Here is a 17,607-nt window from a genome sequence, read left to right as displayed (position 1 = left end):
GGACTGACTGATCTTCACTTCTTAAAGTAATGATGGCCACTCGTTTTTCTCTACTTAGCTGCTTTTTTCTTGCCATAATACAAATTCTAACAGTCTATTCAGTAGAACTATCAGCTGTGTATCCACCAGACTTCTGCACAACACAACTGATGGTCCCAACCCCATTTATAAGGCAAGAAATCCCACTTATTAAACCTGACAGGGCACACCTGTGAAGTGAAAACCATTTCTGGTGACTACCTCTTGAAGCTCATCAAGAGAATGCCAAGAGTGTGCAAAGCAGTCATCAAAGCAAAAGGTGGCTACTTTGAAGAACCTAGAATATAAGACATATTTTCAGTTGTTTCACACTTTTTTGTTAAGTATATAATTCCACATGTGTTAATTCATAGTTTTGATGCCTTCAGTGTGAATGTACAATTTTCATAGTCATGAAAATACAGAAAAATCTTTAAATGAGAAGGTGCGTCCAAACTTTTGGTCTGTACTGTATATATATATATATATATATATATATATATATATATATATATATACAGTATATATCTCATCTATCCATCTATCTATCATCTATAAATCTATCATCTATACGTCTCCATCTATCTTTTATCTATCTATATCTATATCTATCTCTCTATCCCTCTATCCATAACTATCATCTATCTATCTATCTATCTATCTATCTATCTATCTATCTATCTAATCTATCTATCTATCTATCTATCTATCTATCTATTTATCTATCTATCCCTCTATATCTATCTATCTATGTCATATCTATCTGTCTGTCTATCTATCTATCATCTATAGGTCTCTATCTATCTATTATCTATCTATCCATATCTATCTATCGATCCATCTTTCATCTATTATTATTATTATTATTATTAATAATTCATATTGCGCCATTGATTCCATGGCGCTGTACATAAGGGGTTACATACAAAATAAGAATATCACTACAGTAAACAAACTAACAATGATAGACTGGTAAGGAGGGAAGAGGACCCTGCACTTGCAGGCTTACATTCTACGGGAATGGAGAGGATACAGTAGGTTGGGTTAAGGGTTAGGGTTCTATCCATATATCTATCTATTATCTATCCATAACTATCATCTATCTATTTATTTATTTATCTATCCATCCATATCTATTTATCTATCTGTATCTATCTATTCATAAATCTATCTATCATCTATCTATCCATCTATCTATCAATATCTATCCATATCTATTTATCTATCTATCTATTATCAATCATCTGTAGCTCATATCTAGAGATGAACAAACACAAACTGTAAAGTTTGGGGTTGGTAACGGAACCGAGAGAGACCATTTAACAACACAAAAGTTCAGGTCCCTATTAACTTATACAGGATTTGGGTTCTCGTTCAAGTTCAGGTAGAGTTCTGGTACCCGAACCGAACTTTGGACTAAACCCGACGAACGCGAACAACATTGGGTCCGCTTATCCCTACTCATATCTTTTTTATTTTATTTTTTTCATCAAAAGAACATAGATAGATAGATATATAGATGATAGATAGATAGATAGATAGATAGATAGATAGTAGGTATCATCTATAGGTGCACCACAGACATAGCAAACAGATGTACACACCTCAGATGACATAGCAAGAAATGCTTCTGCCCTACAATGAAAACAAGGTACAAGTAAAGTCCTCTCTAGGAACTGATCTCAATTAATATCATTTTACAGTAATGTGTCCAATCCTACATTTGCAAAAGAAGCGTTATCATCACAAGCCTATAAATATTGCATCGAAACATATCAAGTCAATTCAAGACATTCCAGCAAAGTTTATGATCATGGCATAAAAATGAAGGATTCCAGTGTTTCGGATATTCATTCCTAAACGGTATGTAGTTATACATAACTGTAGGGACTACAAGCTTATATAGATGAAGAAGAGCTGATTTTGCAGTTAGATTTGTGCACACTGCTATCTCAAAGGCAAGATAATGCAGTAAATTTACTCACAGACCGATATGAAATCATTCTTAACACATTCTGATATTATGCTGATGGATTGCTCGGAGTGACACGTTTAGCTCTACGATACGTGGATCAGTTTGGAGCGCTAACATATTGAGCCTATAGAGACTGTAAAGATGCTCGGCCACTATGGCTCCAATCACCCTTTTTAATGCTACTATGGAGAAGTACAAAATTGTGAAAAACATTTTTATTTGCTCACTTCATACAGGATAAGGGCTCCGTAAGTCTGAATATGGTGTTTTTTTCCATAGATAATATGTATTCATTGCCAATAATAAAATGCAAGTATATGAAAATGTTCCTGCAACAACACAGTACAACAGCTGCCCACAGCATGGCACATTATTGACTATATCTCTACACAATATCACATATATATGTTATACACTATTTTCACTTTATAAAAGTCATTATAATAACAGGCATCTAAATGAAATAACAGGGTTTTATTATGATGATTTATTGTACACTCACTTTACACAATTAGCCCAAAGTTTAATCATAATCCTAAGTCATGCATATATATTACACATTTTTGCAAATAAATCAGCAATATAACAAAAAATAAATAAATAAAGAATGCCTAATGTTCTACAGAAATGAACAGATAAAGCAGCAGTGAGCCAGACCTTACCTTTCCACAGGCAGGCTGCAACTGAACTGAGGCAGACACATGTACAGAAGAAAATCAGTGACTGAATGCAAAGCACACACTGTAAGGGAATGGCTTCAAATTGCTGTTTGGCTGGGAAGAGCTCTTAGGGAGGGTGGTAAAATATGTGACAGGGTGACAACAGTTCTCTGTAGTCTTATCCATGCAGAAGAAAGTTCGACTATTCCACATATAATACCATGTAAACATGTATGGAGGAGGTATGTTAATGAGAACCATCTGATCTGTACTTTGCTTCCTATGTTCATTCTTTCTACGTAATTATCAGTACAAACTATACAGTTGTAGGGGCAATACCATACCTTCCAACTTTTGGAAGAACAGAAAGAGGGAGAAATCGTGCGGCATGCAAGTTTTGGCGACGCCTCTGACCACACCCCAATCCACGCAAATTTACCATTTCTTTCTACCCTGGCAGGAGGAGATATCAGCTGAGGCCTGAGACTGCAGGGCATAGACCCAAAGCCGGGATTGTCTTGCTGTATCCGGAACAGTTGGGACTAGAGATGAGCGGATCGATTCATGGGCACACCGGTCCAGTGTACAGATCAGTGCTACCTGGCGACTTGATGGGAGGCTGCGAATCTCATACATCCGGCGTCCACACCATGGGATCACCTAGGGCTGGTGCGACGTCATATGTGTGTCATGCCCTAGTTGCGACCTGTGGATTTATTTTTTTGTTCATTTATTTATAGTCATAGCAGCCGGAACTTTCTCATCTTTATGTAGCTTTACTATATGACATCCGTTTTTTTTTGTGTCTGTAAGGCCGTGTTCACACGTTGCATAAATACTGTGCTTTCTTTTCTGCAGATGTCCGCACCAAACTCCACAATACCAATCTTCTCTGATCATTGCTGCATTTTTTAGGCCTTTTCTGCCTTATTTGATGCGTTTCTGGTGCAGATGTGAAGCTGTTTTTTTATAGTACAGAAAAGTTTTGATTCTGCACTAGTGATGAGCGAGCATGCTCGCTACTGTTCGGTGCTCGCCCGAGCATCTCACTGCTCAAGATGCTCGGCGCTCGCTGAGTATTTCCGGAGTTGCTCGGCGGGAGCTCGGGTCCCCTCCCTGCATGTTTGGCGCTTTTTAGAGAGTCAATGAACATGCAGGGATTGTCTGCCACACACTGTAATGCCGCAGCCATGTTGGTTGTGGCATTACAATGACTGGCTGGCCGCACAGCGTCATCAGGTCTATATCAGACCTGGCGCCGCCATGTTCGTCACAGTCACTCCGGAATCAGACAGTGTAGGGAGAGATGCTGCTGAGCTAGGGAGAGATTTGCTTGTTTCTTAGTTAGTGTAGGTATACCACTATATATTGTTCACATATCCATCTCAACTAACAGTCCTTCTGAGGACTAATCCAGCTGCATAGATATCACTGCTAGGCAGACAGGGTATATAGCAGACTGCAGTGCACATATCAAGAGGGTCCATTCCAGTTCTGTCTGCTGGTGCTTTTACAGATATTTCTAGAAATAGCCCCAGGTATCAGGGGCCAGGAATAATTTTTTTTTGGATCTTAATCCTGATTATTTGCTTAAAAAGCAATCCAGAGAACACCGTTTTTCTGCTCCATTTGCTTGTTGGCACTGCAGAATACAGCCAAGTCTTTTCCATTTTACAGCACTAAAAATCCATCTATTTAAAACTGTGGTTTGTGCATCACACGAATCACATATAAGTGCGCAGAAAATTCAGCCATTTCTGGCCTCCATTGAAATTTTGTTGCAGTGTGTTAGTGAAGTTATTTACACAAGGTCGCTGTTAAAAATAGTTACCTATAGGCCAGCTATAAAACCACAACAGGCAGCAAGAAGGAGTGTGGTGGTCGCAGACAGAAGGCGGGCAACCATTCACCGTAACATCAACACGAAGGAAGTTGCAAGTACAACTGTTAGGTCTTCCCTAGTCTGGTTGTTTTTTAAAGACTCTGCCGATAACCCCAAAAAGGCCATTTGCACCACCTGCCATGCCAGAATCAGCAGGGGTAGCAAAGCTAGCAGCCTGACCACCACCAGCATGATTAGGCATATGGCAGCAAAGCACCCGACTAAGTGGGCTGAACCCCAGGTTCCAGGAACAGTGTTTGCGGGTGGCACCACTGCTTCTTCTGCTGTTGTGCGTTCAAGCCAATCCTCTGTCCATGGCGCATGAGAAGATGCCTCCTGCCCTGCACCTGTCGTTGCACACTGTCAACTAGCACCACCAGCAAGTAGCGTTCAGTTATCCCTAACCAAGTCCTTGGAATGCAAGCTCAAATACGCAGCCAACGCTCCACAGACCACACTACTGAATTCACACATTTCGCGACTGCTTGCTTTTGAAATGTTGCCTTTTAGGCTTGTGGAGACATAAGCTTTCCACAACCTGATGGCGGCGGCAGTCCCTCGGTACTCGGTCCCCAGCCTCCACTATTTCTCCCGGTGTGCCGTCTCCGCATTACATGAACACGTGTCCCACAACATTAGCCATGCCCTCAACAACACAGTTACTGGGAAAGTGCACCTAACCACGGACACGTGGACAAGTGCTTGGGACAGTACGTCTCGCTGACGGCACACTTGGGTTAATATAGTGAAAGCCGGGACCCAGTCAGACCATGGGACGGAACACGTCCTTCCAAAGCCGAGGATTGCGGGCCCTGGGTCAATCAGGGTTGCCCCCACATTCTACAGCTCCTGCACCTCCTCCTCCTCTTCAGCATCCATCTCTGAAATGACCACATCAGTCACAAGCTGGAAGCACTGCAGCACTGCCTCGGCCAAGTGGTAACAGGCTGTGCTGAAGCAAATATGCTTAGGTGACAAACCACACAATGCTAAAGAGTTGTGGACAGCTCTGAAAGAGCAGGCAGATCTGTGGCTGACACCACTGAATCTACAGCCAGACATTGTCGTGTGTGACAATGGCCAGAACCTGGTGGCGGCTCTGAGGTGAGGCGAGCTCACACACGTACCATGCCTGGCCCATGTGCTTAACCTCGTGGTTCAGTGGTTTCTCAAAACCTACCCGGAGCTGCAGGATCTGCTTGTCAAAGTACGCTGCCTGTGTGCCCATTTTAGAAAATCACCTACAGCTTCCGGCTCACCGATTTGTGTGTGATGTCCCCATGCGTTGGAACTCTACATTACAGATGTTGGGAAGGATTTATGAGCAGAAGAGGGCAGTTGTTGACTACCAGCATCAACAAGGCCGTCGGTATTCAGTTCAGACTCCACACATAAGACCTCAGGAGTGGACATGGATGTCAGACATATGTACTATCCTCCAAAACTTTGAGGACTCCACCAAGATGGTGAGCGGCGATGATGCCATAATTAGCGTCACCATCCCGCTTCTCTGTCTTCTGAAATGCTCTCTGCTCACAATCAAAGAGGATGCATTGCAGGCAGAGCACGATGAGATGGAGCAAGGAACCATACAGGGTGATTACACACAGACCAGCCTCATCTCATCCCAACGTGGATTGGGTGACAATGAGGAGGAGGAGCTAGTTTCATGCGCTATAGACGGTACTACCTGCACAAGTGTCATACCGTCTATTCAGCGTGGATGGCCTGAGGACAGGGAGGAGGAGAAGGAGGAGAGCATGGTCAGTCATCCTCTTGGTGAGGACACGGAAGTCTTGCCTGTTACCAGTCTGGCACACATGGCTGAGTTTATATTACGCTGCCTTTCCCATGACCCTCACATTCGCAAAATTTCGGGTGACAAGCATTACTGGTTGGTGACCCACGCTACAAGGAGAACTTTCTATTTCTTATTTCCCAGGCGGACAGGTCTACTAAAATGGGGCAGAAAAGCCCTTGTTGAGGAATTGTTAAAAAAATTCCCATCTGAAAAGGCTGGCGGCAGAGGTCACAGTTTATTGGACAACCAAGGAGTACAGGCGAGAGAGACACAACTCCAATCCAGCAGAGGCAGGGAAATACTGTCAAAGTTCTGGGACAGTTTTCTCAGACCCTCCCATCTTACAGGCCCTGAGGCGTGGGGTACTCTCACAAGGAGTGCAAAGTTTGGGAAGATGGTGAGGGAGTACCTTGCCGACCCTACCAATGTCCTCCGTGATTCCTCTGTGCCTTATAATTACTGGGTATCCAAGCTGGACATGTGGAATGAACTAGCTCTCTACGCCTTGGAGGTCCTGGTCCTGATTTTGTCTATTTGCTCTTGTCCTCCTCCTTCTCTTCTTCCTCCATCACCATATCATTCACCACCATATCTACCATATCACCTCCTCTACGTGTCTTGCAAGGAACACTGGAGTTCCTCCAAATTTTTGGCAGCTTTTGCATTCACTGCATAGGCAAACGCTGTGAGAGACCCACTTCCTAATAATGGGAACATTGTTTTTGTTACGCTCGCGCCCTGACTGACTGGCGTGAGCGTGATTAGTGATCCCACTGTACCATGAACCGAGGAGTGACTGGAGGGGCGTAACTAAGTATCAACTCGGTCCGACCAAGGTCGCACGGCAGCTCAGTCGACTCCGTGAACCAGGGAGGAACCGAGCAGAGGGACCAGGTGCTACTCCAGGTCAGACCCCGGTCACAGCTGTTGACTCACACCGGGAAATGCAGGAACAGGCAGGTTAGACTGGCATATTGACAGGTGGGCACTGGTAGGCACGGCTGGTATGCAGACAGATGGATATTGACAGGCACAGCTGGTATGCAGGCAGCTGGGCACTGACAGGCACGGCTGGCATGCAGACAGGTGGGCATAGGCAGGCACGGCTGACATGCAGACAGGTGGGTACTGGCAGGTAGGAACGCAGGCAGGATAGGGACCAGTACAGACTGGGACACAGAAACGGAGCCGCAGGTGTGGTGGACAGCAGAGCAGAGCGAAACCGCAGATGCGGTGAACAAGCAGAGCAGAACTGCCGGAGCGGTGAACAAACAGAGCAGGGCGAAACCGCAGATGCGGTGAACAAGCAGAGCGGAGCAAAACCGCAGGTGCGGTGAACAAGCAGAGCGGAGCAAAACCGCAGGTGCGGCGAACAAGCAGAGCGGCGCAAAAATGCAGGTGCGGTGAACAAGCAGAGTGGAGCAAAACCGCAGGTGCCGTGAACAAGCAGAGCGGAGCGGAAACGTAGGTGCGGTGAACGAGCAGAGCGGAACCGCGGGTGCGGTGAACAAGCAGAGCAGAACAGAGCAGAAGGTGCAGGGAGACAGGACAGGGCTCTGTTCACATGCAACAGACTGGAAAATACAGTAAGATGGTTAGAACACAGGAGGTAGATACGGAGGAAGGGAAAGGGGACAAGCAGAACCCGATACACACAAGGTACTTACAACAAAATAGCGAGTGGACACAAAACTCACAAACAGAAGTACAGAGACAACGAGTTGGAGTTAGGTGCAGGTTCAGACACTGCAGGAAAAGGGAAGTTTCGGACATAGAGACGAACAGGTAACGGGCTAGGACACTGTTCAGACAGGAACTGAACCGGGAACAAGATACAGGAACGAGCCTGGGAACTCAGCCCCCAGGGTGGCGGAAACAGACTAGAAGTCAGAGATACAGGTAGTGGCCCTGGGTACTCAGCCCCCAGGGTGCCGGAAACTGACTAGAAGTCACAGGTACAGGTAGAGGCCCTGGGTACTCAGCCCCCAGGGTGGTGGACAGACTAGAGTCAGGACAGGACCTGGCAACTCACAGTTGCACAGAACAGACTGTAAGAAAGTGTTGCTCAGGTACCTCCTACTGGGTGGAGGGGGTTTAAGTATCCAGTGACTCATATCAATAGGCTGGGGACGCATTAGGACTGGGCTCACTGTAGCTTTAAGAATCAGAAAGCAACAGCGCCGATGCCCTAAGCCAGCAGACAAGAGACATACAAACAGCAGGCACTGGAGCAAAAGTGTGCAGCCTGGCATGAAAGGTAAGATTGCGGTCTTGCATGGTGGGAGATGGTAAGCCATGCAAGCACGCCGCCAGGGATGTTACAGTTTTTAGTTTGCTCTCCTACCTCTATGTCTTTTCCAAGGGGCATTGGAGTGCCTCCAAATTTTTGGCAGCTTTTGCATTCACTGCATAGGCAAACACTATGGGAGACCCACTTCCTAATAATGGGAACATTGTTTTTAGCAGACTGTCCGACCTCTACGTCTCTGCCAAGGGACAGTGGAGTGCCTTCAAATTTTTGGCAGCTTTTGCATTCACTGCATAGGCAAACACTATGGGAGACCCACTTCCTAATAATGGAAACATTGTTTTTAGCAGACTGTCCGACCTCTACGTCTCTTCCAAGGGGCATTGGAGTGCCTCCAAATTTTTGGCAGCCCTTGCAGTCACTGCATATGCAATAACAGTATTGGAGACCCACTCGTTAATAATGGGAACAACAAAGCATAGCCGGCTGATGGCTCTCTAATAATAGCGAGGGCCGACTGCTGGCCCTTTAAGAATAGTAAGGGCCGCCTGATGGCCCTATAAAAATAGGCTTTGTGACTTTCAGAGTCCCTCCATCATAAATGAAACAGAATGTGTCTGATGATGTGTCACACACCACATGGCCAGATAAAGTTGTAAAATGTTAACATTACATTTCCCTGTGAATGCATTAATCTTGGTTGAAAGCAATGCAAATGTGCAAAAACACATCAAAAATGCTACGCGTGAACATAGTCCAAGGTGTGAAGGAGAATTTTTGTTTTTGTATACTTATTTTGCCTTATATACAAGTCATTACCCTGGAAAGGATGTTCCTTAACATATTTCCCAGGAAAATCCATTTTGGTTTTGTTTTTGTATGTTTTATTGTGAGTCCGTAAAAGTGGTGTAATACCTCTGACAACGTTGTTGACAGCAGTGACCTGGGAGTCATAAATGCTTCCAGGGGTCTTCCCCATGCTGTTCCCATCGATTTGGCAATTTTTAGGCCCTCTGCAGACCGCCGGGGGGAGTCGCCTAAAAAATGCTCGAGTTTCCCATAGACTTACATTGGGCTCGTTGCTCGGGTCGAGCATCCGAGCATTCCAATGTGCTCGACCCGAGCATCAAGCACCCGAGCATTTTAGTTCTCGCCCATCACTATTTTGTGCTTGAAAAAGTAACTGCAGTTTTTTACATGCTTTTTTTCAGGCTCCACGAAGAAGCCTCTAAAGAACAAAAAGGACCAAATTAGCACAGTTCAGCGGTTTCTTTAGACCACAGGGGGCGCAGTTTTCATGAAATCACATCCACTTTACTGTTAAACACAGCAGAATTCCTGTGCAAAAAAGCAGCAGAAAATATGCAGCATTTACGCTACATGTGAACACAACCTAAATTTCCAAGCAAAGTGGATGTGATTTCAAGAAATCTCTGCCCTCCATGCATCTAAAGACGCTGCTGAACCCTGCAATTTGGATCTATTTTTTCTCTATAGGCTTCATCTGAAAAAAAAAAAGCATGAAAAAAAAAAGCAAGAAAAAAAAACGCTGTTGCATTTTTAAGCGCAGAATAAAATTTTTTCTGTACTATTAAAAACTCTGCTTCATATCTGCACCAAATTCGCATCAAATAAGGGGGATAATGCAAAAAAGAAAAGCAGCAAACACACAATAAACTGAGAAGATTGTTGTAGCTTTGTGTGATGATGAGGACACCTGCTGAAAAAAAAGCAGTAGAAAAAACACAGCATTTAAGCTACATGTGAACACGGCCTCAGCGTTACATTTTATTACATTTTTTATGGGGTTAATAGAGAAAAAATATCATTCATGCCATTTTTTTAAGTCATTTACCAATCCCCATAAATAATCTCATCACTGTGTTATGCAGGTTGTCACGATTACAGTGACAACCAATTATGTCTGCTATTTGCTGATTTGTGATGTTTATTAATTTTTTAAAAAACACATTAAAAATTACATTATTTTTTCATTATCAAGTGTTTTTCATTATTTTTTAGTAATTTCATAGGATGAAAAAAATCTCTTTTATTCTCCCTCTAGAATACAAATACATAGAAATACACTGCGGTGCACAATTTATCAGTACAATCTGCCTATGGAGTGAGAGCCACGAATCAAGTACACAAAATTATTCCTCTGATGTCACCAGAACCTGTTACTCAGTTGCTTTACCTCCTGCCTGTAATATTGAAGTTTGTGGGTTGAAGTCCCAGGGAAACTCACAAAAATGAAAAAATTACATTTTTGTAATTGTTTTTATTATTTTCAGCAGTTTTATAGGAACAAAAAATCTGACTTATTTTTCACTTCTAGTATACAGAAAACATAGAAATAGATTGTTATATACAATGCATTTCTATTTACATGTAAAATCAGTGTCTGGGTTCACTCCCTGAAATACAGTTCAAGAATACCAAATTCTCCTATGTTTATCATTGTGGGCTGTGGCTCATAGATACAGCACCTGGCTGCAAAAAGGGTAGAGCTCAATTCAAGGCCTGAGGAGAGCCAATCACAGAAGAAAAACGTGTGAATGTTATAATTTAATTTATGTCTTGCAGAGAGATGCAGCCTTGCCCCCCGAAGAGGAGCATCAGTCAGGATAAAGCCCTGACATGGCGGAACTCAAATCAAGACAGTCCAGCTGATTCCAGGATGTTTGAGAGCTATGGGAAATACTAGAGAGACATAAATTATGTCATGTAAATATTTCAATCATCATGTTATATAGCACTGTGTACTTACAATTGCTCATTTTGCATTTCTACCCAGCTAATTCTTCTCTTTTCTCTGCTCTATGTAGAAACAGGAAGTCTCTTTTCCATGCATAAGTCATCCCCTCTTCAACTCCTGACCCAGCTGCTCCACTCCTCTCCCCCAGCCAGGGACTTTAGCAATGATGAATTATGCAGGAAAAAGAGACTTCCAGCTTCTACATAAAGCTTAGAATGATTTAGCTAGTCTGCTTTTAATCACGTGATGTCATAGACATAATGGAAGAGAGAAGAATTAACTGGGTAGAAATGTAAGTACTCAGTGCCATATAATATGATGACTGCAATATACACTGCTCAAAAAAATAAAGGGAGCACTCAAATAACACATCCTAGATCTGAATGAATGAAATATTCTCATTGAGTACTTGGTTCTGTACAAAGTTGAATGTGCTGACAACAAAATCACACAAAAATCATCAATGGAAATCAAATTTATTAACCAATGGAGGCCTGGATTTGGAGTCACCCCCAAAATTAAAGTGGAAAAACACACTACAGGCTGATCCAACTTTGATGTAATGTCCTTAAGACAAGTCAAAGTGAGGCTCAGTATTGTGTGTGGCCTCCACGTGCCTGTATGACCTCCCTACAATGCCTGGGCATGCTCCTGATGAGGTTGCGGATGGTCTCCTGTGGGATCTCCTCCCAGACCTGGACTAAAGCATCCACCAACTCCTGGACAGTCTGTGGTGCAAGACACAGTGGACGGTGGTTGGTGGATGGAGCGAGACATGATGTCCCAGATGTGCTCAATCGGATTCAGGTCTGGGGAACTGGCGGAGCAGTCCATAGCTTCAATGCCTTCATCTTGCAGGACAATGCCAGACCTCATGTGGCTGGAGTGTGTCAGCCGTTTCTGCATTAGGAGGAACCCTGGGCCAACCGCACCAGCATATGGTCTCACAAGGGGTCTGAGGATCTCATCTCGGTACCTAATGGCAATCAGGCTACCTCTGGCGAGCACATGGATGGCTGTGCTGCCCTCCAAAGAAATGCCACCGCACACCATTACTGACCCACTGCCAAACCGGTCATGCTGAAGGATGTTGCAGGCAGCAGATCGCTCTACATGGCGTCTACAGACTCTGTCACGTCTGTCACATGTGCTCAGTGTGAAACTGCTTTCATCTGTGAAGAGCACAGGGCGCCAGTGGCGACTTTGCCAATCCTGGTGTTCTGTAGCAAATGCCAAGCGTCCTGCACGGTGTTGGGCTATGAGCACAACCCCCATCTGTGGACGTCGGGCCCTCATAGGTCATTTTGCAGGGCTCTGGCAGTGCTCCTCCTGTACCTCCTTGCACAAAGGCGGAGGTAGCGGTCCTGTTGCTGGGTTGTTGCCTTCCTACGGCCCCCTCCACATCTCCTGGTGTACTGGCCTTTCTCCTGGTAGCGCCTCCAGCCTCTGGACACTACGCTGACAGACACATCAAACCTTCTTGCCACAGCTCGCATTGATGTGCCATATTGGATGAGCTCGACTACCTGAGCAACTTCTCTGAGTTGTAGAGTACGTCTCATGATACCACAAGTGTGAAAGCACAACCAACATTCAAAAGTGACCAAAACATCAGCCAGAAAGCAATGGTACTGAGATGTGGTCTGTGGTCCCCACCTGCAGAACCACTCCTTTATTGAGGGTGTCTTGATAATTGCCAATAATTTCCATCTATTGTCTATTCCATTTGCACAACAGCATGAGAAATTGATTGTCAATCAGTGTTGCTTCCTAAGTGGACAGTTTGATTTCACAGAAGTTTGATTTACTTGGAGTTATATTCTGTTGTTTAAGTGTTCCCTTTTATTTTTTTTAGCAGTGTATTAAGAGGATAAAACATTTATGGGAGTGCTTCTTTAAAGGGAACCTGACAGGTGATTCATGTTGCTCAAACCAGCATGAATCAGAACCAATTTGGGTGCACCTTCACGCTGGTGGGATGGCTTTTACACTTTTTTTGATTAAAAATTGTGTTTACCCAGTACCATGTGTTTGTTAGAACCCTCCTGTTTGTTTTTGTTTCTATCTGGTGTTTTGCGGTCATATGACCATCTTCCTATATATTCCAGCTCCTCCCTTCTGGCCTTGCTGGACTTCAGTGTTGTTTAGACTGTCTTTCTAGCCAGGTGCTTTTGTGCCTATCTATCTCTAGTTTGCTTGGTCCTCTGGACCTCTAGTACTTTTGTCAGTTTATCTTTTGCTCTGCAACAACTTCTGTTCGGAGGTGTCCCATTTTTGTCCCAGTCCTTAGTTCTTTTAGGGACCCCTCCCTTTCTCTATAGGTCTCCGTTCAGACTAGCCGAGGATGAAGGCGGATCTGTTCACAAGGAACAGGTCGCCCGCTACAACGTAGGGACTCAGCTTAGTCTTACTGTAGGGACAGCTCTCCTCTTCTTTCCCTAGTTTATGTTGCAGATCATAACAGTGTTATTCATATGAACTATTGCTTTTACTTATTTACTTATAGGAGGGTATATGTTCATTTTGCTTCTATCTTAGCTTTTTTTCTGTTTAATGGCCAGTGTAAACATGCTCCTATATTTTGCATGCATACCAACTTATACTCAAGTTAATTTTTGTCGGTTAAGTTTCAGGTTTCTGCACTCAGTGGAGGTAAGGGTGTGGCCTCCCTTTCTTTGAGCTTGACAATATGTTTATGTCATGTTCGCAGGTGATGCACGTGGTTCATGGACCCACGGGATCAGGGTTGCCTGGGAGGGGCGCAGCTAAGCGGCTACCTGGTGTTCATTGGAGCTCCTGATGGTCAGGCTTGAGCTGCAGATAGCTGCCAGGTACCACTCCTAGGCAGTCCCCAGTACCGCAGCTGACAAGCCGAAGGGGTCGGGTTCTCTTAATGGGGTGATCTGACAGGAGTCACTGGCAAGCATGATTTGTAGACTCACGGACAGTCCGGGTAATGTGGATCTCAGAGATAGGTTCATGTTCACTCACACAGTTTATCGGGAAAAAAAGTGACAGTGGTCAGAATTCAAAAAATTGGCCTGGTCAGGAAGGCAGTTCAGGTACCGCAGATGCGGTTTCAGGATTCGGGCTCCACCAGAGCTGCCATGGGATCACGTGCAGACTACACAGGGCTAAAGGAAATATACTGAATAGGGGAATACTATAAACAGACTAAGGACGGGGGACCTAGCAACATACAGTTGCACACACTATCACTACAAACTAACCATAGGGATTGTTCAGGCAACTCCCTATTGGGGAGGGTGCCTTATACACAAAATGTCTCCCAGGAGCCCCTTTAAGAGCAGGGGAATGCGCACATGCACTAGGAAGACAGTGCAGCATGCAAAGGGGGAAGGAGAAGCGTGAGGACGCTGCTGCAGCTGAGGCGTTGAGTATGTCGGCATCCCCGCATGGAGCAGGAGAACCATGCGGGGGCACAGGCAATAGACATTACAGTACCCCCCTTTACGCCCCCTCTGCTTCAAGTCCGCGAGGACTCCCTGCAGAGAAGATTGAGCCAGACTCTTCATCTCGAACTCCCACAACTTCTCATCAAGACCACATTTTCTCCAAGCCACTGGAAGACAGGTTAAATCTTCCACCTTCTTCTTGGTCTGCATCTGCATCTCACAGACTGGACATCCATGGAGTATAACGGAGTGGGTTTGGAAATAGCCTTAGATTGCTGGGTCTCTCTTAGCCCGGCAAGACTAGCTATCCGCTTGGAAGGATCAAAGATGGACTGTGATGCTTCGTCCTGGTTGGTAGATAGTAGAGACTCGGAATATGCCTCCACCTTGACATTCTCATCTTGTCACCACCTGGAACTAGAAGATACATTCTCTGGGTCAATCTTCAAATTGGTCTCACCGAGGATATGTCCTTGAGGCGGGGAATTTCCAGGAAACAGGTCATTGGAATAGTCGCCTGGTGTAGAAGATGGCAACAGTTTCGGCCCAGCTGAAAGTATAGGGAACAGACACCTCTCGTGATATGACTGTTCCCAACTAAGCACTTCACTGGACTTTCAGTCTAGCAAAGGCTCATGAGTTCTCAGCCATGGAAGTGGGTGAAAAATATCAGACAGCTCATGCAAAGCAATTTTCTCTGAATGCAGTCCTCCTATCTGGAGTTCTACAGGTTCTGTGACGACTTGACCAACTTCAGATAGATCCTTTCTTTCAATGGATTGTACTCTCAGCGGGATCTGGAGGCGTCGGTGGGAATCCGATACCGATCCACCACGGCCTGCTTTAAGAAATTTCCTGCCAAACTGGAGTCAATATATGCTCTTTCACTGAACCGGATACTTCCACAGGACACGGATACGTTCAAAGTCAGTGGTGAAGAATCTCCTCTCTCACCTAGGGAAGCTTCACCTACAGGCCCTAGGCTTATGTTTTTTTTAGACCACTCAGGACAGCCACGAATAAAGTGCTCATCGCTACAGCAGCCGAAGCACACTTGCTTGGTACAACCACATTCCAGCTGCCACTCTCGCAGCCTAACTTGATTGATCTGCATGGGTTCCATGAGGCTGACTGTTTCTGGAAGCTGAAGAAAAAGCAGTCTATGGAGGGAAGGAGCCAGAAGCAACTGTTTCCTTTCACGCATCACCTCTCTGGTCCGCTCTTGAAACCTGCGGTCGATTCGGATTACCAGGGAGATTAATTAGTCTAAAGTGGCTGGGATGGTACGTCCTTGATCCTTCCGGTTAATCCCTCTCAGAAGGCAACTACCAATGCTTCATCATTCCATCCAAGTTTGGAGGACAGGGTGAGGTACCATACAGTGTACTGGTTTATGGACAATTCTCCCTGATGCAGTCTGAGAAAAGAAGATTCAGTGGAGGAAGCATGATCAGGCTCATTGAAGACCTTTTGGAAGGCCACCAGGAAGGGCTATAGATCCATAGTCACAGGGTCCCCTCTCTCCCACAAGGGGTTAATCCATGCTAAGGCTTCTCCTGCAAGGCGAGACATGAGAAATCCCACTTTAACCTGATCAGTCGGGAACTCTGTTGAAACGTGGTGGAGCCGATAAATGAAGATTAACTCCTGAAACGTAGGTTGCAGGCAGAGTAGACTCGACCATAGCTGTGGCAATTTGAGCTGGAGCAGAAGAAGCAGCTGTGGTCAGAGCATCCAACTGAGTATTCACAGTCCGTAGATGCAACAACATTTTTTCTTGATGATCTCACTGACGAGTCAGCTCTTGGTACAGCTCAGAGGACTGGTGGATCTTGGGATCAATGGGATCCACGGCCTGAGCAAACTGTCATGCTCGCAGGTGGGGCACCTGGTTCGTGGACCACGGGAGCTGGCTTGCCTGGGAGGGGCATAGCTAAGCAGCTACCTGATGTTCACTGGAGCTCCTGATGGTGGAGTCAGGCTTGAACTGCAGGTAGCCACCAGGTATTACTCCTAGGCAGTCCCCGGTACCACAGCTGATCGGGTTCATTGGGCAGGGCGATGTGATTGGTGTCATTTACAAGCAAAATTCGGAGACTGATGGACAGTCCAGATAACATGGATCTCGTAGATAGGTTCACGTTCAGACATGCAGTTTATCGGGAAACGGTTCAGGTACCTCCGACACGGTTTCAGGGTTCGGGCACCGTCAGAGCGGCCATAGGATCACGTACAGACTACCCAGCGCTAAAGAGAATATACTAAATAGGGGAATTCTATAAAGAGACTAAGGATGGGGGATCTCACAACATACAGTTGCACACTCTACTACTACAAACTAACTATAAGGGTTGCTCAGGCACCTGTCACGGGTGTGTCAGAAGTGACAGACAGTCACCCTGCAGTTGGTTGCAGAAGATCTCTTCATTTGGCATTACAGACACCTTCTTAGCTGTCTCACTCTAGAACCCAGCGGCTACCTCCCTCCAGCTAATTGCAACCAGGCCTGGGTGTTTAAATACTTGCTGTTTGCTATAGGGAGGCACCGGTGATATTCACTTGTTTCTTGTGAAGGCTTGGAGCTGTTGCAGTCTGCTTACTTCCTCATTGGTGCTTGGAGGATATTAGGAGTAATCTCTCTAAAGTCAGCTCAAGCTAAGTTACTTTTCCCCGTGTTTGTCTCCTTTGTTGTCTTTAGTTGTTAGTGGGGACTGACTAGTGCTCATCTCTCCCTTCCTTATCCAGGGCCAAGCGCTAGGGAAATACAGAGTTTAGGTTCCTGTGGGGCGATTGGTGAGGAATCAATATAGGGACGATAGTTGAGACCGGGTGATATCAGATCAGCCTAGA

General features: G+C 45.1%; 1 protein-coding gene across 3 annotated transcripts in view; it reads right to left on the bottom strand.

The window, feature by feature from the left end:
- The window catches only part of TMEM100 (transmembrane protein 100), a 70,699-nt gene extending 67,928 nt beyond the window's left edge, over positions 1 to 2,771 (bottom strand). For 2 of the 3 annotated variants that reach the window (XR_012322041.1, XM_073684135.1), the window contains exon 1: positions 2,656 to 2,771. The gene's annotated coding sequence lies outside the window, so the exon portion shown is untranslated. The remainder of the gene's footprint in view (positions 1 to 2,655) is intronic. The other variant, XM_073684136.1, reaches the window with a different exon arrangement.
- Between the last annotated feature and the right edge of the window lie 14,836 nt (positions 2,772 to 17,607).

Source organism: Phyllobates terribilis, unplaced genomic scaffold, assembly GCF_046119375.1.
Source record: "Phyllobates terribilis strain yellow unplaced genomic scaffold, ASM4611937v1 Scaffold_5__5_contigs__length_657084704, whole genome shotgun sequence".
Classification (NCBI taxonomy): domain Eukaryota; kingdom Metazoa; phylum Chordata; class Amphibia; order Anura; family Dendrobatidae; genus Phyllobates; species Phyllobates terribilis.
This window is presented reverse-complemented; position numbering and strand designations above follow the sequence as displayed.